Source organism: Salarias fasciatus, assembly GCF_902148845.1.
Source record: "Salarias fasciatus chromosome 23 unlocalized genomic scaffold, fSalaFa1.1 super_scaffold_20, whole genome shotgun sequence".
Taxonomy (NCBI): domain Eukaryota; kingdom Metazoa; phylum Chordata; class Actinopteri; order Blenniiformes; family Blenniidae; genus Salarias; species Salarias fasciatus.
Genome location: NW_021941230.1, coordinates 2512599 through 2535841, shown reverse-complemented (window position 1 = coordinate 2535841; position 23243 = coordinate 2512599). Strand labels below are relative to the sequence as shown.

Genomic DNA, 23243 nt, shown 5'->3' with positions numbered 1-23243 from the left:
GAAGTGATCCACGATGAATCCTCGTTTACAAGGACCCTGGGTGAAGCGGATTATACAGCGTCCTGTGACATGCGCACAAAATCTCACGAGGAACTTGTAGGTCTTTAGCTCCGCAGCAGCAGTCCTCAGCGCCGAGCAGAGAGTTTTTATCTGCTGATATCTGCTCAAATAATGTCCCAAAAGTCCATGATACGCTGCTGAAGGAGCAGCTGCTCCCCTGGCTGCAGCACCGCTGCACCGAGCGGCACGTCTCGGTGTGAGCTCTGCCTCTGCTCCGCGTGTCGATGTTTCGAATTAACTGGTGCCCGTGTTAACTTGTGACCAATGCATGATTGAAAAATGTCGTTCTGGCGAACGTCGGTTATCGACAGTTACAGTGAGTGTATACGTTTAAAGTCATTTGTGAGTCTTACTTTAACAACTGCTGTAATCAAAATGTGTTTACACAGACCTCCGCCGTCATTCGTTAACACGGGAACCAGTTAATCCATAACACCAACCGGCGATCGCTTGTATTCTGCTATAGAGCTCTTTATATAACTCGCTATTGCGCGATTTGGTTCCATCTCGCCTCTCCAATGTTTTTTCTGTCGGGGATTTTTACTAAAAAAGTGTTTTTCAACCACCGTGGCGTTCCCTGCTGGTTTTTTGACTGTGCTGCTTCCCGTTTATTGGCACGTCACACGTCACTACATACATGTGCAGAACAAACACTCCCCCAGTACAATCTGCTCCGCTGTCAGACTCGTTTATAAGGGACACGGAGCGGATTGTCGATCGGCGTAGACCACCTCATACAATGGGCTCCAAAATACAATCCTCTCAGAGTGAAGCGGATCCACTCGGTCGTTTACATGACACATTTTACAATCCGCTCCATGTACAATCCGCTTATACGTGGTCCATGTAAATGTGCCCATTGAGGCAAACAGGCTCCAAACCAGGATGGTCCACCATACAGGACGGCTGCTCCTCCACCTCCCGCAGCCGTCTGGTAACCTACAGGGAATTACAGAAGGTAAATGTACTGTATTTATACTGTAAATGTAACATGTAGCTTAATCAAGACAAACTAGAAAAAATTTGCAGTTCCTGAAGAAACTGCAAGTGTGAATGCTGAGCTGAAAATGTTAAACTGTAATGCAGAAAAACTGAATAAGAAAAGGTGAAAACCCCTGAAATAAAGTTGAAAAAGGTTGAAAAAGTTTGAAAACACGGCAAAAAGTTGAAAAAGATTGAAAACACTGCAAAAAGTTGAAAAATGTTGAAAAAGGTTGAAAACACTGCAAAAAGTTGAAAAAGTTTAAAAAAGGTTGAAAACACTGCAACAAAACTTGAAAATGTTGAAAAAGGTTGAAAACACTTCAAAAAGTTGAAAAAGGTTGAAAAATGTTGAAAACACTGCAAAAAGTTGAAAAGGGTTGAAAAAAGTTGAAAAAGGTTGAAAAATGTTGAAAAAGGTTGAAAGCACTGCAAAAAGGTGAAAAAAGTTGAATGAGGTTGAAAAATGTTGAAAACACTGAAAAAAGTTGAAAAAGGTTAAAAAAGTTAAAAAGGTTGAAAAACTTTGAAAACACGGCAAAAAGTCGAAAAAGGTTGAAAAAGGTTGAAAAACACCGCAAAAAGTTGAAAACTGTTGAAAACACTGCAAAAAGTTGAAAAAGTTTAAAAAAAGTTGAAAAAGTTTGAAAACACTGCAAAAAGTTGAAAAAATGTTTGAAACACCGCAAAAAAAACTTGAAAATGTTGAAAAAGGTTGAATGAGGTTGAAAAATGTTGAAAACACTGCAAAAAGTTGAAAAAGTTTTAAAAAAGTTGAAAAGATTGAAAAGTTTGAAAACACTGCAAAAACTTAAAACAGTTGACAGAGGTAGAAGGAGCAGTGGAGTCAGTGTCAGAGTAACAGAGGATCAACAGAGCTCCAGTCTTAATGGAAAAATCCAGACTCATCAAGCAGCAGTCAGCACAACAGGTGTGTCTGTTGCTATGGAGACCAGCTGCACAGCAGCCATGACAGTGAATCAGCACTTTTTAATGGAGTGGGCATGGTTGAAGAAATGGCATTTCTCGGGGGCCGAGATGTGCAATTGAAAAAGATTTTCACACAGTCAGATTCAGAAGCCTTTCATGAATTTAATGGTGCAGGAATCATGTCTGTAGGATCATCCATTCAGCCACGGCGATGGTGCGAACACGAGTGAAGTTTTGGATTCGGGCGTCTCCAAAATGCATTGGAGCGGATGGGAGAAAATTTTGCACTCTCCTCAAACAAATGCCTCTGGAGAGAGAACCGTTTATGATAGAGACAAAATGATTCAATTGTACGGGTCACAAGAAAAATTCCTACGTTTTGAGGGGTTATTGTGCAGATTGAGCCAGAAATGTGGCCGTACGGATGAGAAAAGAATTTTTTTTTTGGTTAAAATTCAGAGCCTTCCGCACTCTAACTGCCACTCTCCCACTCGAGCTTTTCCAATACACACCCATTATAAACTCCAAAAATGGCTGAAATTCTCTCCATACTTGAAGGCTCAAAGTTTAAATTTGGTAAAAGATCTTGAACTGATACAACATACCTGAATAGAGGACAAAAATGCCTACGTTTTAAAAGTTGAATGACTTGTCTACGTGAAAGTATGACAAAGTTAAAATGGTTGAAAGTTGAAGGAGTTGTAGAGTCAGTTGAAGGGTTTTCCCATCCACTTCAATGTTAAAAATAATTTTAAAAAGTTGAAATATTTCAAAAAGTTTATAAAATTTGAAAAAGTTTAAAAAGGTTGAAGAAAGGGTTTAAAAAGTTGAATAGTTTAAAAGTTGAATGGTTAAAATCGGTTAAGATTTGAAGAAGTTATAAGGTTCCAAAGTTTGAAAAAATCTCCATCCATTAACACGGGGCAAAAAGTTGCACAAAAGTTGAAATATTTCAAAAAGTTGAAGAGATATTAAAAAGCTAGAACATAGCACCCATGTCCTTAAAAAGCTGCACAAAATGGTATTTGAACGGTTCAAATCGGACAAAATTTGTAGGAGGAGAAGCGTGCCAAAAAACAGCGGAAGAAGTCAGAGGAGGAATTTAATCGTGTGAATGCCTTCAGCATTCACACAATTATTTTCAGTTTGGGTATAGATGAAGTTACCTGTGGTATCTCCAAACAGCAGATATTCTCAGCTTCTGTGGGCGTGGTAGCACAGTTTCCACAGGTGCACCTATCCAATGAGAAAAGTGAACATGTCAACAAAAAATGAGTGGACAAGCAGAGGTGGATCAGAAGTAACCTTAGCCTAACCACTTCAGGTGCAAGAAATATCTAATTTATAGCATGTGACTAATGTGGACATGGAGAACAGTGTAGCTTCCAGAACACTGTGCACCGACTCCAATTATGAAAACTGACTAAAAGATTATTGATACAGTCATATTTACGCTAAATTAGTACATAATGTGAAAAAGAAATGGCAGGGAACTGTTATGACAAACGACTCTGCTCTAAACATCACAAAACAAGATTTTTTCTGGCCTTCTTTGTCAACAGACAGCGGAGGCTTGTAACAGTCCTCTGACACATACCTTTTCTCCGTAATCTGCAAGAATACAGTCATGACAGATAACTATCAGCTTTTCACAATCGTGCTCATTAAACAAAAGAGCTCCAAGTAACGAGACGACAGCGGAGATGTAACCGTTAGCAGGAGCTAACGTAACCTAGCTGCATAAGTTACTTTGCAACAACACACACAAAAAAAGTAAAAAGAAAAATATCAGGGAGACATACTATTGAGAACTTACCATTCAGAAACGTCCTGCTGCAGCCGCAGAGTTTGAATTTCTTCAGGGGCCTCTCCTTCTGGGTCAGACTCTGGATCAAATTGGTATGGCTGAACCACAGAGTTCATAGCAGACATGCCGGCTCTGCGTGTGTCAACATTACAGCGTGATACCAGAGCGAGAGCCATGCCCTCTCCCATGTATGGTGTGGAGGAGGCGTGGTCAGAGAAGCTCATTAGAATGTAAAGCTACAGACCAGAAACAGCCTGTTCTCAGCAGAGCTCAGGAGAGGGGACTTCAGGCTGGCTGAAGTCCAGGAAAAAACTGGATTTTTAGGCAAAAAACAACAAATAGACTGGTGTTGGACCTCTGAGACCCATTGGAACTTGCTGAAACTTACCATAATATGGGACCTTTAAACCCGCTAACTAACCGGGTCCTCGTGGCAGTGTGAAAGCGTTCACTCGGCATTAGACCCGGGTTTTTCAACCCTGCAATCGACCCGGGTTTTTAGCGGGTCGCTGCTATCGGCTTTTTAGTGGGAGGGGCGAAAGGGAGTGTGAAAGGCAGATGCGAGTTGACGCGGTAACTTACGTGATGACGTCGATGCTGCGTGGCGACGTTAGCGCGCTAGTTGTTGTTTCTGGACACAGCCTGAGATTTCCTTCGTCAAGATGACCCAGTATTGGCAAGATAGCGAGACCAGAGAGCTCCTCTGGATCCGTGGGTAAGAGGAGATTCGTCTACAGGTAACGGGGACTGTGTTCCGCTGCATTGTTTACTTTCGCTTTGCTCCGTCGCGCTGATGATGTCATCAACGCGGGACACTATCAGCGCGGGAAGACGCAGTGACGCACTCGTCAGCAGGCGGTTAGACGCGGGTCTGCATGCAGTGTGAAAGGACACAAAAGGCGATTATTAGCGGGTCGAAAAGACGGGTCGACCCGCTAGTTGCAGTGTGAAAGGGGTGAGAGAGAGAGAGAGAGAGAGAGAGAGAGGGAGAGAGAGAGAGAGAGGTCAAAGACTAATTAAGCTCATCTGATTGATGAGTCTGATGAGACGAACCGACACAAACAAACTGAAGAGACAAGACTAACTCCTGGGCAGCCCAAAGAGACGGGACACGACTGGAAAACAAGAAGACTGGACACACCAGGTGTGGCAGACCAGGAGACGTAGACAGGGGACAGGACTGAAGGACACAGACAGAGGACAGGGCTGGACAGACGGGACACAGGACCCTGACTGACAGAACTGAATGTCCCTCCTAAAAGTCCCTCCCCAGGCTCAGACTTGTTTCTGGTGCTGAACGGCCGACTCAGCTCACAAAATGTATTGTGAAACGTCGACATGGCGAGAAACAGGAAACAGACACACAGATGTTGTGAAATAACAACAGTGATGAACGATGTGGACACATCTGTGATAACAGCATCAGTTTGTGACCGACAGCTGACAACAACACCTGTGATGTCTGTATGTTGCTCTATCAGACATAAAATAAGACACAATGACAGTGAGTTGCTGAGGAGTACTTCCTTTAGTGAACAACAACATAACATGTAGGGCACAGGCATCCCATAATAGTCTGTTTCTTGAAGTGGCAGCATCACTATGTTTACACATTAAAACACCTGTTCTGGTTCTGACCTGAAATCAATAACAGAGATGAAAACACTTCAGAATCAGTCAACTTGAATCAAACCCTTTTGGTTATTGTAAAGGGTTTTATAAATTTGATTTGAAACAACACTGATAGAGGAGCTAACACTGAAAGAATCAATAAGATCAGATTTCTTGGGGTCACAATAGATGAACAGTCATCCTGTGAGTCACATGTTAAACATTTATAAACCAAACTTTCATCAGGGATCACAATATCCATGTTATTAAATGTAGAGCACACACATTCATGATTTTTACTGTCAAAATGCCAAATCTCCTGGATCTGGTGGAACTGCAGACAGATCAATGACATTCAAAGAAAAGACAACCTGCAGCCAGAAAATATTCAAAAATCATTTATTGATGGAGAAGGAGCTCATAATGTAATCTATACTCATTTTTAAATAGTATCAAGATGAAAGTATCACTGTTGGTTGAACAGCATGAGTAATGTCCTCAACATGCAAAGCATTATGGGATTGATCCACTGAAATGAATCAGGTCACATCTTGATCCATATAAACTGGCTCAATATTCCAGTGACTTTATTCACTGTTCATGTAAACGAGTAAATCTGATGCTCTGGTCTGAAAGAGTATAATCTCATCAAACAATTAGAAATGGCACTCAGAGAGCGCAGACCTCCACCACAGCTCAACTCAGTCACCAACAACAATAAGAACACCATATATAATCACACAGCATTGTGATCGGGGGTGTGATCGGAGCAGAGCGCTGTGGCCTGCGGCGCCTCTCTCTGTCGCCCTGTCGCCCTCTCTCCCTGTGTGTGTGTGTGTGTGTGTGTGTGTGTGTGTGTGTGTGTGTGTGTGTGTGTTAATCTGAAAAGGAAAACCGAAAAGCAGCATAATTTATGTTAATTAACTTGATTTTAATTTGAAAATTGACCGGATTCTCTCGTATTTTCCATTCCCGACTTCCTGTCTGGTGTGATCTACTCTGTCCAGCTTTACAGCTGGTGGTCCACGGCGCGCGAGGCTCGCGGAGAAAATAGAGAGGAGCAGAGCGGCCGCGGTCCACGGTACGAGCCGCTATGCGCCTCCTGTATGAACCATCAGATAGGTTAACAGGGGCGCCGATCTGAAAGTCGGTGCGCGGCGCTTCTGCTTCCGCGCGCAGCGTGTCCTGTGTGAACCAGGCGTTTGTCCCCACCTGTCAGCTGGCCTGGCCAACTATGTGAAAGACTCCCTATCTCTCAGTGATAAAGAATCCTTCAAAAAATTCCTGGATCCAGACAGTGATCCGGATCTTCACCAAAATTTAATGGATTCTAAGTTAGCCCAAGACCCACCTTTCCACAAAGTTTCCATGCAATCGGTCCATTACTTTTTCCGGGATCTTGCTAACAAACCAACCAACCAACCAACAAACCGACATGATTACATAACTTCCTGGCAGAGGTAATAACATGTACTCATTACCTCAATATTTCACAGTGATCAGCTGTGATGAGGTCATTCTCCCTGTCTACCACCTCGTTCCCTGAATACCACCTAGTTCTCTCTTTACCATCTTGTTCCCTGTTAACCACCCCGTTTCCTGTCTGCCACCTCCTTTCCTGTCTACCACCTGGTTCAATGTCTATCAAACCATTCCCTGTGTACCACCTTCTTCCCTGTTTACCATCTTGTTCCTTGTCTACCATCTTGTTCCCTGTCTACCACCTTGTTCCCTGTCTACCACCTTGTTCCTTGTCTACCATCTTGTTCCCTGTCTACCACCTTGTTCCCTGTCTACCACCTTGTTCCCTGTCTACCACCTTGTTCCCTGTCTACCACCTTGTTCTCTGTTTACCATCTTGTTCCCTGTCTACCATCTTGTTCCCTGCCTACCATCTTGTTCCCTGTCTACCACCTAGTTCCCTGTCTACCACCTTGTTCCCTGTCTACCACCTTGTTCCCTGTCTACCATCTTGTTCCCTGTTTACCACTCCATTTCCTGTCTACAAAAGACAAAACAAAGACTGATCCTTCAACAGTGCAGATGCAGACGGTGATCTGAAGGGAAGCCTCTGTTACTTCTTGTCTCCCTCCAGAGAAGGTCGGACCTTGAGACCAAACAATATCCAGCAGAACAAACAGCCCTGAAAATATTTGGAGCACAACAAGTCACCTGAGTGTGTTTCCTCTCAGTACTGAGGGAAATAGATGACAGTTCCCATGAAACAACGGAGAACAAGAAACTTTCTGACAGTTGTTTTACCTTCACTGCTGATGTTACGAGGATTAGGATTCAAATTTATTCTCAGTGCACATGCAAAAAATCTGAGTAACTAAAAGTTGATTGGCTTCCAAATACACACTGTGATGCAGAGAAAATCAATGATCATATAAATAAATATGTACATGCAGATTAGATTAGAACACATTAGATCAACCTTTTATAGTCTCACATGCGTCACATGTAGATGTACCATCAGCTATATGCAGGAATAATCCTTGTCAACAGATAGTTTTACTGATCTCTGTAGAGGCTGAGCTGAGAGAGCTGACGGTGTGTGAACTGTGTGTGTGTTTGTCGGCTCTGGTTTGCGGTGAGAAGCAGAAGTGAGTTCACGTTCAGGTCACGGTGACTGTTGCTGAGAAGCAGACCACTGACACAAGACGTCACTTCCTAGTTCCTTTCTCAGCCCTCCTTCCTCCAGCGCTCTGCAGGACACGTGATTTCTCTGAAGGGTGAGAAAACATTTCCTCATGAAGGAAAGAAGGTGAGAAGCTTCCAGAACAGAGCAGAAGACTTTTCATCCTCTCATTTCAAACTGCTGACTGCTCCTTTCTTCTTTTTCACCTTTTCACTTCATATTGAGACCAAAATTCAACTCATTTTGACCTGAAAATGCTTTGATCCCTCGAAGGGATGGACACACACACACACACACACACACACACACACACACACACACACACACACCAAGTTCATGGAAGGCCACAGCCCCACATGTTTTCCACGTCTCCCTGCTTCAACACAGCTGAAGGCTCCTCACCATGTCCAGCAGAAAGGCTGATCATGAGCCTCACTGCAAGCAGCTGAAGGAACTGAACGTCCTATATAACCACAGTCATTACATGCAGGCTGGCCAGAATTTATACAATGAAACCAGAGATGCGTCTCTTGATGCTGGAGGAGGTTAAAGGGAGCATTATGGTGGCTGACGTCAGACTCTTCATATTGGGAGAAATATCACAAGGGCAGCTAGCCAGTGTTTTCATCAGCGTTGGCACCGATCCATTTTCCTTCTGATTGGGTGAGTGATCACAGTATGTTCAGTATCAGGTATTCAGTCCCATAGAAGTCACAGAGAGCCTTACAAATGTCTTTGTCACCAAACGTGGCAGATCCAGGTGCAAAAGAGAGGCCCGTCCTCTCATGACTCCGTATGTGTCCTTTTTAAATCCATGGTTTAAAGGTTGTATAGAGGATTTTCCACGGAGGGAGAAATCCATTGACAGTTAGTCCTTTTTGAAATGCTGCGCATGCGTGACCTACACCCCCTCCTCCCCTGCTCTCTCCGGAGGACCGCCTCCTCCTTACACAGAAAGTAGCAAGTAGCATGTAGCAACTTAGCATCATAGCGCTAACACATAGCTACCAGCGTGTCCTTTTGAACAACACAAAACACAGCGAATATGAGTAAAATCCTGTACTTGTGCCAAATCCTGTCCCTGACCCGTCCCTGCTCTCGGGTGGATCAGAGGAGGACGGGGAGGTTTGTGTGGAGCTGCAGGACTGGAGCAGACTCACGCTCAGAGCTCACAGCTGGTCTGTGTGCGCTGCAGCCTGCAGACGTGAACAAACCCCCCCTCCTCCTCTCACTCTCCGGACTTTTTCATACAAGTCTTGTTTTAAGATTAAACATACATTTTCACCAAATGGCAGCACGTTGTAGCTATGATTAAGAAAAATTGTCTCAAGTCTACATGTGAAAAGGTGTTGATTGCGGCAGCAGAGCTTAGCATGGGGGGAGTGGGGTGGAGCGCACGGGGGAGTGTTGTGCCGACAACAGGAGGGGGGTACGTAAAGTGCGTAGGAGCATGACAGTTACGCTAAAAATGTAGAGAGGTTGATTGACACGTTAGAAAACCAATAGATAACGAGGCTACCTCGTTATTGATTGGCTAAAGTAATATTGATTTTACAACCTCCAGAGTTGATTAATTTTCATTTTATTTTTTTTGATCATGATAAAAACAAGGCTGCTGCAGCTTAGTAACGCCATTTTTTAGCTTTAATTCATTTTTGTTAGTAATAAAGATCTTCTATACAACCTTTAAAGGAATACTCCACCCAAAAAACGATTTGGCCTCATTTTCTACTCACCCTCATGCTGAGAAACACTCTGGAGCACTTTTTGACGTTTCAAATGCAGTTGGAGATGTTTGGGGATTTTCGTTGTCAACAAACAGGGACCGACAGAGCCCGACAGAAAAAATGGTCCATAAAATCCACAAAACGTTCCCATTTTCCTTCATACTGCTCGTCCGCTGTAATCCAAGTGTCCTGAGCGCGTAACGTCCATAATTAATTCTTAACGAGGTCATTTAGTACATTTTAAGAGCCCAAACAGGGCACTCTCATACAGCTCCATTGCATGTCTGCGCGCGCACCCTGAACTACGGAAGCCGCGGCAGACCAAGCCAGACGCTTGCGCGCTTTCAGCGACTACTTTTCAAAATTGCAAGCGTAGAAGAAGAAGTTCCGCTGTTTATATTCTGCTGTGAGTGACCGAGCTGTGGACAATCACAAAAGTGATTGGCTACTGTTTTAAAGCTTTGAATTCGGTGTCCTGCTGAAAGGGCACAAGCGTGTTGCTTGGTCTGCCGCGGCTTCCGTAGTTCAGGGTGCGCGCGCAGACATGCAATGGAGCTGTATGAGAGCGCCCTGTTTGGGCTCTTAAAATGTACTAAATGACCTCGTTAAGAATTAATTATGGACGTTACGCGCTCAGGACACTTGGATTACAGCGGACGAGCAGTATGAAGGAAAATGGTAACGTTTTGTCGATTTTATGGACCATTTTTTCTGTCGGGCTCTGTCGGTCCCTGTTTGTTGACCACGAAAATCCCCAAACATCTCCAACTGCATTTGAATCGTCAAAAAAGTGCTCCAGAGTGTTTCTCAGCATGAGGGTGAGTAGAAAATGAGGCTAAATCGTTTTTTGGGTGGAGTATTCCTTTAAGTCTGATGTCTGTCTGTCCAGAACACTGATACACAGAGCTTTTCCTTTTAATAGCTGATAGTTAGGCAGCTTAAGTCAATTTTTTTGACTGGATGGGGACAGATCTGATAAAAGTGTGAAATTTTTTCCTAGCTATCTACATCCAAAATACTTTCAATTTTTGCTAGGCCCCACATGCACAGGTCATACGGACAGCATGTACACGGCAAAATGCAATTTTTGAGGTTTCGCACTCCGAGAATAGGGAAAAATCGTCGTTACATGGAAATGATGAAATAGTAAGTGGCAAGTTGGAACTCTTAAAAATTGACATAAGCTGCATCGCTATCTGGTGGTAGATGTATGATGCACAATGGTTATTGTACATTTCTGTATTGAAACAGTGACTCTGAGGATACTCCAGAGACAAGATGATGGAAGCCCTTCCTCCCACACAGGGAGCATTATTAATTCAATTCAATTCAATTCAGCTTTATTTATGAAGTAGCAATTACAACATAGTCGTTTCTAGACACTTTTACAGAGAAAACCCAACAGATCCACATGAGCAGCATAAGCGACTGTGGAAAGAAAAAAAACTCCCTTTTAACAGGAAGAAACATTTGCAGAACCAGGCTCAGAGGTAACGGCTTTCTGCTATTCCAGTTGGGGTGAGGGGACAGAAAGAGAAGGAGATAGGACAGACAGGTTCTTGTATCTACATACATTTCATGTATAAACACAGGGTACATAGTTTACAAGAGGAACAATCATCAATGGCATGTAGCAATACAATGAAATTACAGTAGTACAATGAAATTACATTGAAATGAGAGGAGCAGAACTGGAAGCCGGTTCCACATGGTCGGAGCCCGGGGTTCAGTAAATGCTTACACTCACTGGGCCCGGGTTACCTCGATTAATCAGTGGAGCAGCTTTTTTGATTGATGCCCAATTAGAATTGCACCCATTGAATCCAGGCTGTCTCAATGGATCAGCCGCGATTGATGTTCTGTCTGCGATCCCTCAATCACGACTCTAGTCCACCTAAGAGTCAGCCTTTTCGTCCAGGGTTTTGGTGTTACAGCATTCAAACCGTGCTGTCTACCAGGCAAGCATTTGGACCACTGCTGACCAGCCCCAGCAGCAAGCACCATCCCCAGAGGGATTGGGATGGACTCTGGACAAGGACAGCAAGGCTTGGCTCACTTTTTGGACACTGCCAATAGGGGGGACAGCAGCTCAGACGGTAGAGCGGTTCGATCCCCGCTCCCGCAGGCGTAAAACTGTCGTTGTGTCCTTGGGCAAGACACTTCACCCACCTTGCATGTATGAAAGTAGTGTGAGAGTGAATGGTTGGTGGTGGTCGGAGGAGCCGATGGCGCAGATTGGCAGTCTCGCTTCTGTCAGTCTGCCCCAGGGCAGCTGTGGCTACAATAGTAGCTTACCACCACCCAGTATGGTGTGAATGGGATATTGCAGTGTAAAGCGCTTTGGGCTCTGCTAATGCAGATGAAAAAGCGCTTTATAAGTGTAGTCCATTTACCATTTACCAATAGCATCTGAAGCTTGCAGCCAACTATTCAAATGTGCATGCAAGGGTGCAAGAGGATGTGGCACCAGATGTGGTTGCAGGAAAACTTAATGGCAATGCACAAGATGGTGCAAGTGTAGCTGTGACAAATAGATCAATAGATATACACATACTTGTACCAGCTGCGGTTGCCGATGTACATGCCAGAATTGCTTTAAAGACGTTTTCCTAAATGTTGAAAACTTTAAGGGGCTGAATAAGCAGTTATAAACACTAATATTTCTGAAACAAATTAATGTTTAATTGTCATGTTAATTGATGCTAAGGAAGCAAGTTCTATACAATGTCGCAACATGATTTTTTGGCCTTTTTTTTTTGAGTTTTGTCAAACCATAAACAAATATCTCACAAAACATTTATGTTTATTGATTAAAAAATGATTTGAAATGTATCCTTTTCTGATTTTATTCACTGAATTGATCATATTGCCTTTAAATTTTTAAAACATCTTGCTTAGACATGTATATGCAGTATTTTCCTCTATTAATGGTATGGAAAAATTGATGACGTCAATTGGCCATTGGCCAAATTTGATGGGGCCTAGCAAAAAATTAATAAGTAGGGTCTACAGTATTGCCTCACAAAGTTTGACACTTTTGTCAAGTCGGTCCCCATCATATCGCTAAGCTGCCTAGCTATGATGTTTTACCCCAGTGTACTGGTGACAATAGAAGTGTCGAACTTTGAAGGCACCTTGTGTTCATGAGAGGCAGCGACATCCCAGTTAGCTATCTCATGCTCCCTGAATTCTTTCAGTCTGTCTCAGGACTTTGTCACCAACTGAAACATCACGGAAACTAGCATAATATGGAGCTTTCAATATAGGAGGGAGATAGGCAGGTAGGTAGGTAGGTAGGTAGGTAGGTAGGTAGGTAGGTAGGTAGTTAGATCGATCTTGAGGGGACAGTTGGGGCAGTGATGGTTGGTCCATCTACACATCCAACACTCCTGGCCTGTCCTCTGAGGGGCCCCCGGTGGGTTGGGAAGAACGCTCAGTGTCTGGGACGTGAGGAGGAGGAAGCAGCACAGGGCCCATGTTCGTAGGGATGGGAGCAGAGTCTGTTTACCGCTGAACCCCAGGTTACCCTGCCCTCCTGCGTGTACCCAGGACTGGCTGTCCCAAGCTCTGAGATGGGCTCTTCAACAGCTCCTGGGAATGGACCACCAGGTGGTCCTCGGCCAGGGTGACGGCTGTGTCCAGGTCGCTGGGCTAATGCCAGCACACGCACTCTGCCGTCCTCATCAGCAGCCCATTCAGGAACTGCTCTGTAATGATTGTGTCCATGATCCTCTTCTCCTTGGTTGCCACGCTCAGCCACAACCACCGAGGCATGGCATCTCTGAGCTTGAAGGCGAAGGCAAAGAGTTGCCCCGCCTTTCCGAGGCTTCTTCCCTAGAATGTGTGGTGCTGGTCCTCCGGTGTGAGTCCAAGTCTGTCCAGAACTGCCCTCTTGTCATCTTGGAAGCTCCGGGCTACTGTCTGCACTTCCTGAGTCAGAAAGGGGAGCAGCTTCACTGCCCACTCAGTCGCTGGCCACCCGCATGCTTCCACTGTGGCCTCAAACGTCTCAATGAACGTCTGGGGATCGTCTGTCACTGTCATCTTGAGAAGAGCGAGGCCGGCAAATGGAGAGACTCTGTTTGTGAACCTTCCGACTGGGACAGAAGACCATCTGGGAACTGGATCTGCTTTTCCGTACCAACACTGACTTCAGGCATCCCTGGTTCATGGCAGGCTGTTCCTGCTGTATCCTGGCCACGTCTGCCGTCATTCTGGCCAGCACCTCCACAGGCTGCACCGGCTGCGTCTCTGAAATCTCCTGCTGGTGTGTTGGGCACCAATGTAACGTCAGTTTGCCAGCACAGGTGCAACACAGACCGTTTAATTTTTCCTCCCCAAGCCTTAGACAGACAAGTGACCTTTTGGAGTTCCTTCACAGGACCGTCTGGCACTCATCTTCATCTAAGCCTCAGAGCATGAAGAAGAGAAAAGAGGCTTTATTTAATGTAATATCTTATCAAGACCAAAATTCAGGAAGTTTATATAGAGTCAAGCACACACATGCACACGTACATAGACATACACATGTGCATACATGTAGATGCACACTTGTATACACATACACACATACACAATATTCAACCCAAACTGTATAAATTGTAAACATAGGGCAGCTGCCCTTTTACTTTATCTTTCAAATAATTGTGTCACGGTGCGAAGATGGAAGGACCCACGCGCAGGCAGCCAGGCACAGTTGAGCTTGCTTTATTAGCAGGAAACAGGAATGCAGGGCACAGGCAGGGACACAGGAGTACACGGACAACCCACAACACACCGACCAGGACAAGTGAGGGATGCAGGCTTTAAATAAGGTAGACACAGGTGAGGCACATTAGGGCACTAACGAGGTAGGAGACCAGGCAGGAGAACATGAGGAACAGACAATCAGGAGAGACAGGGCATGCAGAAATGAGAGAGACAAAACCAAAACCGGTTCACACAGGACGCGCCGCGCAGCGAGTTTCAGACCGGCGCCCCTGTTTACTATCTGATGGTTCATACAGCGACTTGCGCCGTGGACCAAGGCTGCTCCGCTCCTCTCTATTTTCTCTGCGAGCTGCACGTACCGTGCACCGCCAGTTGTAAAGCTGGACAGAGCAGATCGCACCAGACCAGACAGGAAGTCGGGAACGGAAAATACGAGAGGATTAAGTCAACTTTCAAATTAAAATGAAGTAAAATTACATACATTATATTGCTTTTTGGTTTTCTTTTTCAGATAAACACACACACACACACACACACACACACACACACACACACACACAGGGAGAAAGGGCGACAGGGCGACAGACAGAGGCACCGCACGCTGCAGCGCTCCGCTCCGATCACACCCCCGATCACAATGTTGTGTGATTATATATGGTGTTCTTATGGTTGTTGGTGACTGAGTTGAGCTGTGGTAGAGGTCTGTGCTCTCTGAGTGCCAATTTCTAGTTTGTTATGTTTTGAAAATCATATTGAAGTCATTATTTAATGCAGAGAATCATATTTCTGGTCAAATCTAACTATTAAGCACAAATCACACCTCTAAATAAACAAAAAAAGAAAAGAAACTGTCAGTCCATCACGTGTCTTTGTGACATTATTTACATGACCACTAGGAGGTGCTTGATGTTGTCAAAATGTACCTCATGGTCGCATTTGAGGCATGAATTTACAACCACTGTGCTCGTTTTCTAGGGGAGGACAGTCTTGGACCACCAGTCGTCATATTAATGTGATTCTTGCAAGGGTTTTGTCAGTGTTTCACTGAACTCACAGAACCCAGTAGAATCCTCCAACAGAACATGCTGTGCTTTCACCTGCTGTGACTCTCCTCATGCTTTCTATTTGGAGTTCCACTGTTCCAGGCTGAGAGTCTGAACAGAGGCCAAGAGAAACTTTTCACTGCTCAGTCAGTTGTTTTGGTGACTCTAAAACCTGTTTTATGCTGAATGCGTCTGCCTGAGGAAAGTGACATCATTTCAGCAGCCACGCCCCTCAGCAACCATGATCCCATCAGCAGCCACGCCCACTCAGCTGCCACGCCCCCTCATTTAAACAGTTTCTACTCCATCCACCTCCAATTTTTCTAACTGCAGAGAAAGACATACAGAAAAAAGGGGAGAAGCTGCAGAGTACTGAAGATTTGGTTTGAAAGAGACTAGAAAATCTAGAAAAGGAGAAAAACTCTTACAGGGAGCCTGAAAACACAAGATGTGGCTCTGCTGTTGATGACGAGCTGGAAAATGTCACAGACCAGCAAAAGGAAGCAGTCAAATTTTAAATCTGCCAACAGCTTTATGAGGCTGTTCAGCTTGATGGGTTGGAGTTGATACCAGATCACAACAAACACTCAGCTGTTGCTGTGTCAAAAATCTGCCTCATGTCTTGACAGACAGCAAACAGCCTGAGAGGACGGAGGAGATGCAGCTGCTGGTGGATTCACACACACACACACACACACACACACACACACACACACACACACACACACACACACACACACACACACACACACACACACACACACACACACACACGCACAGTCTCGTATTTCTATCCTTGTGGGGACCTTCCATTGACTCCCATTCATGTCTAGCCCCTAACCCTAACCCACACCACAACAAAGCCTAACCCTAAAGAAATGTTTTTGCACTTTTACTGTTTTCAGTAACAACAACATGGTCAAGAAAACACTGTTTCTCCTACTTAGGACCAGAAAAAGGTCCCCACAAGGCACGTCGTTCCACGTTTTGCTATCCTTGTGGGGACATTTGGTCCCAACAAGGATAGAAACACGAGAACACACACACACACGCACACATGCACACATACACACACACTTGGCCCTTGTGTGTTCCAGCTTCAGTCACTGTGGATGTGCACACCTGGCTGTATGTCTGAGCGGACCTGCTCAGTGTTGTCCCCATGTCCGTCCACAGAGCTGTGGTCTCCCGTTGTCCTGGACTCCTCCAGCATCTCCACTGCTTCTCCTCTGTTGATCTGCAGCTGGTGAGCATCACTCCAGTCAGCAAAGCCGTCCTCTGCAGATCAATAAAGACTAATGTGGCGTATGCAGAGGGACTTTCCAGCTGTTTTAAAGCAGCTGCATTAGAGTTAAAACAGCTTCACTCGTCCTCCAGTTCCTTTTGTATGTGAACTGATGTTGATCCAGATGTGGCTCCAGCTCCATATGAAGCTCCTGAATTAACAGTTTCTCCAGTGGTTTGAGAAGATGAGAGGTGAGAGCCACTGGTCTGAAGTCATTGTTGACCTGGGTTCATGCTTCCTGAGAACCAGAATGAAGACTGATCTTCTCCAGAGCTCTGCTGCTGAATGACTGTCAGTGGAGAGCTGGAAGAGTTGATGCTGAGCTGGAGTGAGTTCCTCTGCTGATGTTTTACAGTCATACACTGACATAAAGCTTTCAGATGCTGGGGATTGATCCCAGGACCTCATACATGCTAAGCATGTGCTCTACCACTGAGCTACATCCCCTGTCTTTCCATTCTTGGATTTCCTCTTTAACTGAATGAGCTCACAGTGAGGAAAACTCCTGAGAAGCAGATCTTCACCATTCACTGTCAAAGGTGTGATTGTGTTGTGTGTCTGGTTGCTGTAGGTGTGTATTGGTGGAAGGCTCTGGGTTCACTGTTAACAATGGGAGGATTGGACATTCGTATGGACAGACCACCAAGCTGGACTGTTGTTACTGTGAACTGTAATGAGAAAACTGTAAAAGCTCTTTATAATGAGAAAACTGCCTCATTTAAACACAAAAAAAAAAAAAAAACGTTGTCTGAGAGACTAATGAGGAGAAGCCAACAGATGGTCACACAGGCTTGGTTGAATGATCAGCACAGCAAGCTGGGAGGAGGAGTGGCCATCAGCGATAAAGTAAGTCACTACTATGGTTGTGATACATCTCGATTTACAAGATTTGTTTTTTTTTTTTGTTTGTTTTTTTAGCAGCCGACTACGGGTGAATAGAAGGGACAAAAAGGCTTGTGATTAAAATGCAATTCAAATATTTAATGTGTTCTCAATTAATCTAATCATGAATAACGCATCAACACTGACAGCCTGAGTTCTGATACATGTGTTTACAACAGCTTTAGAGGAACATGATGGTTAGATAGATAGATAGATACTCTGTGTGTGTGTGTGTGTGTGTGTGTGTGTGTGTGTGTGTGTGTGTGTGTGTGTGTGTGTGTGTGTGTGTGTGTGTGTGTGTGTGTGTGTGTGTGTGTGTGTGTGTGTGTGTGTTTAGGTTCATGTTGTCCAGCTTGGTTGTTGCTCCTCACTCTGTTCTTTCTTCTGCTGCTCGGGGAGCTCAGCTGGATCTCTCTGCTTCCACTAGAGGGAGACTCTAACTCAGTCAGAAGAGATGGAGGGAGAACAGTGTTGTGTCCAGTAAAGTCTGCACACAGAGATCTGCATGCAGAAACCAGGAGAAGCTAATCTGGGTGGTCTGTGGAAACACACTGATCAGCAACAGTAAAAGTTCTGTTTCAGATGAAGCTCCAGTAAAATGAGAATTCTAATGCTGAGAAATCCAGACTTTCACTGTGAACTCTGGGTGTTTAGTAGTTCCTGATAAACTCCACATAAAGTCTGGTCTCATGAAGTTTCCACTGGTCCTGAAACCTGCAGCAGATCTCTGAGAGCAGGCAGAACTCAGCACAACACTGGAGGTTGAGGTGAGAAAACATGTTGAGAGTGTTCCAGAGCGTAAAGAAATTCAGCGTTCTTCAGGAGAACCTTTAAACTATGGAGAGTAAAGTGTCCCGGTGTTTCCACCAGATAACAGTAAATGTCTGTCAATCATCCACAGTGAGGGTCGTCAACCCAGGATCCTGCTTCAAACTGTCTGGATCAGTAAAACACTCCTTTCTGACTGAGACCTCAGTTTCCGAACATTCTGCTCTGAGCTTCAACCCAGAAATTGAAAACTTGAAATAGTCTGGCGCTCGCGGTGAAGAACGCGAGCACGTGACCATTACGTCAGCGTGACGCCATGACGCCCCCCACCATGTCATTTGAGTCATAGCTCATCCCGCTCCACCCTTCTGGTTCGACGGTGAGAACACGATTCAGTAGGTGTGTTCACGAAAGCCAGAGGTAGACGGAGCTAGACGAAGCAGACGGCGCAGCCATGGGGCGGAGTTATCAGTCTGCCTCCAACTCGGACAAAGCTTTGTTCTCCATGGTCGTGTTTCTCATGACTCCCACAGTGGGGGGTGTCCGGGGTGTCAATGCCCCCCCGCCTGTGCCTCCTTGCCCCCCCTGGCTGTCAGAGGGTAATTTATTTTTTCTTATTAAAAACAAAAGAATTTCTTTCGTGTGTCACATTGTGTTAATTAATATTCAGTTAACTGAAATAAATAAAATGTAAAAAAACCAATAATTTTAAGTTACGTTTCGACTTCTGTCATGTGACGCGTGCGTGCTGCTGCAAGTGCAGACCAGGCGTCAAGGGGGGGCAGACTGCCTCGCCCCCTCAGTCAAAATATAGTATTTCATTAAAAAAAAAAAAAAAGTTTTCAGTCTATTATGTCCTTAAAAAACAACAGCGAACTCGGCTGGTTGGGTCAAATCAATATGAAGTGTTGTGCTATTCAAAATTCCAAAAAAGAGGAGACTGCAGCTCTGCTGAAGGTGAGAGCTGCTTATTTTATCATTTGTTTTTTTACTATTTGTGCTTTTTAGCAATGTGGTTAATGATCATACGTTGTTGGACACGGTAGAACTGTGGTTGATCTGATCTGTGGATGCCGTTTTTGTGTTGCTCCGTTACTTTTTTGCCACCAATGCCCCCCCCCCCCCCCCACACACACACACACACACACACACACACACACACACACACACACACACACTGGGCTGGAGCGGGGACTGGATGTTTATTTATGCAAATAAAGCCTGTTGTCATCAAACTGATGAGGAGTGGGCTCGGGTCCAATCCCCTGCCTGTATGAAACAGAGAGGTGGGCCAGGTAGCCGCGGTGAGTTGCTCTCCAGCAGCTCACAGCGGCTCCTCTGTGACCGATCTCGTTTGGGTCTCGTGAGTTTTCGATGCCCTACGTAGGTCCTACGTATCAGTGACGCCGGGCCAAATCTGGGCGGGGCGGCTCAAAAGTCTTAAAGGTCTGCCTCTGGCTTTCTCATGTCGAACGCACCTAATTATTTCCAGAAAGGGGTCCTGGCTCCACCCAAGATGGTATGAACATGCCCTCATGTGACGTCATGTTCCTGAACTTCACCCCCATCAAAGGTAAGTGGTTTTTAAACACAAGTTGTTCCAAGAAGAAGAACCTCCCCATCCCTGGGTGGACTCGAACCACCAACCTTTCAGTTAACAGCCGACTGTGCTGACCAATTGCGCCACAGAGACAGCTGACTGATAGAATAGGCATGGCCCATTTTTCCAACTTAAAGGTGATTTGAATAAGATACATTTTTAAAAATACTTATTAAAATGATCTTTATGACCCGATGGGAAGCAATTCATAGCGTGTTTTTAAAGTAGAGCGGAAAATATCTGCTATCTCCAGCAGGAGTAAAACGGGAAAAACAGCAACCAATAGTCTTGAGGGGACACCTTTTTTTAAACCAATCAAATCCTTTCGCCGTTCGACCTGCCCCCTGCGCGTACATGTCAACGTACGACGGGCGTACGCCCATATACCGTCGTACTACCGTTTGATAAATGAGGTTTGATAATGAGTTTGATAATGAAACCACTGTTTCCAGGACTTGCTCTATTTTACATGATATTCAATTAAAGTCGTCTGGATCATCTGCTGCCACTGGTGATGATGGTGCCACCAATGATTTTGACTGACTTTCATAAAATGCTGTACTAGAGTAGGTTAACTGAACATCTGGAGTCCTGTAGCTTTGAAAGAAAGAGAAGTTTACCACAAACAACAAGTGACTCTAACAAGTGGTTTACTGCTGAAGCCCAATGTTCAAAACTGACATCATGTCAACAAATTAGCTTAATCATTGTCTTTTTCTTACATTGGTGTTCGACCCTAACTGTCATAACACATGTATTGTTCATGTTCAGGGTTGATTGTCTGATTGTAAAGCTGAGAAGGAACCAGTGGAAAAGGACTGATAGAGCTGTCCATGGTGCTGAAGCATCAACTGAATACAGCTGTGAGGGACTTGGTGAGAATGACACATTTAGGCATATAGATGCATCAGAACACACACACACACACACACACACACATACACACACACACACACACACACACACACACACACACACACACACACACACACACAAGCTCGTAGGATGTTCTGCTAAAATGTAAATGGGGAGATCAGCACTCACACATTAACGTCTCAAACATCCTGATCATGATCTCAGCTCTCGGCTGGCAGCTGACCTCAATACCAAACTGTCCAGGTGGGAATAAAGTCCAACCTGTCTGTCAGGACAGGCCCAGCCCAGAGGACAATTGCTGGGTTGATTAATTTTTCTTTTCTTGGGGTGAGACGAGACACTCAGCTCATGAGACGAGACACAGCATTTGGTTCACCATCATGAGATCAGACCAGATTTCCACTTTACTTTTCAGAAAATTAAAATGACAAAATATATGACAAGAAAAACAGACTTTTTATGAAACAGTCACTGAACAATAAAGGTGCATTTTGAAATGTTTTATCATTTGCATCCATTCATGGCCTCAGCATGAGCATGAACTTCTTTCCTCAAATGATTTTTTATTTTTATTAAAGTGCAAACACCAGATGTAAAACTGTAACCAAAGTCCTCCTCTATCAGTGCAGAGAGCACAGTGCTCCTGTTAGTCACGGTGTTCAGGACTATTCTCTGACAGTTCTTACATATTGTCCTTGTCTTTCCTGTCACTCGGTTGCCGTTCATTATTTCCACTGGGACCCAAAATGCTGCCACGAAAACTATTTAAAAGTTTTTGTGGCATAAAAAGAACACAAAAAAGAGTTCATTGCTGAATCTAAATAGCTAAACATCCCAGTGGTGACATGCAAGAAGCTGCTCGGCAATGATAGGAAGAGTTTGATCACTGTAATAGTGAATGAAGGCTTTACTATTGATTATTGAGAAGAGTGAATAATTGTGGACATGACACTTTTTGTTAAATGTAGATAAAAACTCACAATGTGTTTTTCCACCACAGTGCTTCTTGTACATCATCTTATTAACTTTAGGAAGAAGTCTGCATCACTCCTGGTCAATAAACGTAAGTCAGTCAGACAAGGCTCCACTTTCTGAGCCATGGAGAACAGGAAAGCTGTCAGCTCTGTCTCAATCATAAATGAGTGGTATAGAAACTCCAAACCCTCTGCTGTCAGGCCTGGGTAGCTCAGATGGCAGCGCATCAGACTTTTAATCTGTGGGTCCAGGGTTCAAATCCCTGCCCAGGTGTAGTAAGGGATGGTTTATGTATGGATCCATACAGCAGAGGGACACAGTGCTGCTCTGTGTCAATGGCCAAAACACACAAAATTTGCGTCCTGATGATGCCGTTTTTCGAGAAGTCTCACAGGCTCTGTTGACATTGAGACCATCTTCCTCTGTGACTTCTCTGACTGCCATGAGCTGGATGTGATGTTCCTAACAGAGACGTGGCTGCTTAAAGGTGAACTGGCCTCCTGATGGAACTCTGTCCCCAGGACTGTGGCTTCTTCAGCTCTCCCAGCATGCCATTGGGCTCACTTGGGGCCCGTTTCTGTCTTTCTGGACTGTTTGAAGTGATTGAGGTCAAGTTGACTATCATTCAAGTCCTCATGACTCATGTTTTCATTTCCTTTAGTCAGGATGTGGTCATTGGATGAGCACTGTCCAGGCTGTCAGGAGTCTGGATCACCTGCCTGATTCATGACAATCAGTTGAGTCTTTTTGTTTCATTAGTATGTGGGCTTGTTGGTCTAGGAGTATGATTCTCACTTCGGGTGTGAGAGGTCCCGGGTTCAAATCCCGGACGAGCCCTTCAATTGTCATTACTCTCTTCTACCAATGGTTTTCAGGTTTGTTTAAAGAAGAAGTTTGTCCACCAGAGGAAAATAACGTGATTAATTTGATATATTCCAGTTCAAAGTGAGGGTAACGAGTGTGGAAACCCTCCTCAGATTCAGAGTGATGATCTGGTTGGTGGAGGAGCGACCGGCCCCCAGTGACGTGGAGGGAAACCCCGTAGCGTCAGCACAGGTTCAGACTGCTGAACGAAGCCACACCTGGCTTTACCAACGTGACACAGCTGCTGAAGGAGCTCCGGCTCCATGCTGCTCACTCAGAGGAGGAAGAACCAGATGTTGGACTCTGCAGGCCAGGGGCCTCGTTGATCACACACTGTGGAGGATCCACACTAAAAGTCTACCAGCACCAAAAGCAGAAACATCCTCTGATTTATAAACCATGCAGCTCTTTCCCTTTATAAATCCAGTCCAGCTGGAAGGCTGTGCAGGTGGATTCACCTCATATCACCCTCCACACACACAC

General features: G+C 44.7%; 4 non-coding genes across 4 annotated transcripts; 2 read left to right on the top strand and 2 right to left on the bottom strand.

Moving 5' to 3' along the window:
* Nucleotides 1-17170: 17170 nt before the first annotated feature.
* trnaa-agc (transfer RNA alanine (anticodon AGC)) lies at nucleotides 17171-17242 on the bottom strand. The gene has a single exon. It is a non-coding gene; the product is annotated as a tRNA-Ala (tRNA).
* Nucleotides 17243-20064: 2822 nt separating this feature from the next.
* Nucleotides 20065-20138, bottom strand: trnan-guu (transfer RNA asparagine (anticodon GUU)). The gene has a single exon. It is a non-coding gene; the product is annotated as a tRNA-Asn (tRNA).
* A 1958-nt stretch (nucleotides 20139-22096) lies between these two features.
* On the top strand, nucleotides 22097-22169 carry trnak-uuu (transfer RNA lysine (anticodon UUU)). Its single transcript has one exon. It is a non-coding gene; the product is annotated as a tRNA-Lys (tRNA).
* Nucleotides 22170-22661: 492 nt separating this feature from the next.
* trnap-cgg (transfer RNA proline (anticodon CGG)) lies at nucleotides 22662-22733 on the top strand. The gene has a single exon. It is a non-coding gene; the product is annotated as a tRNA-Pro (tRNA).
* The last annotated feature ends 510 nt before the right edge of the window (nucleotides 22734-23243 follow it).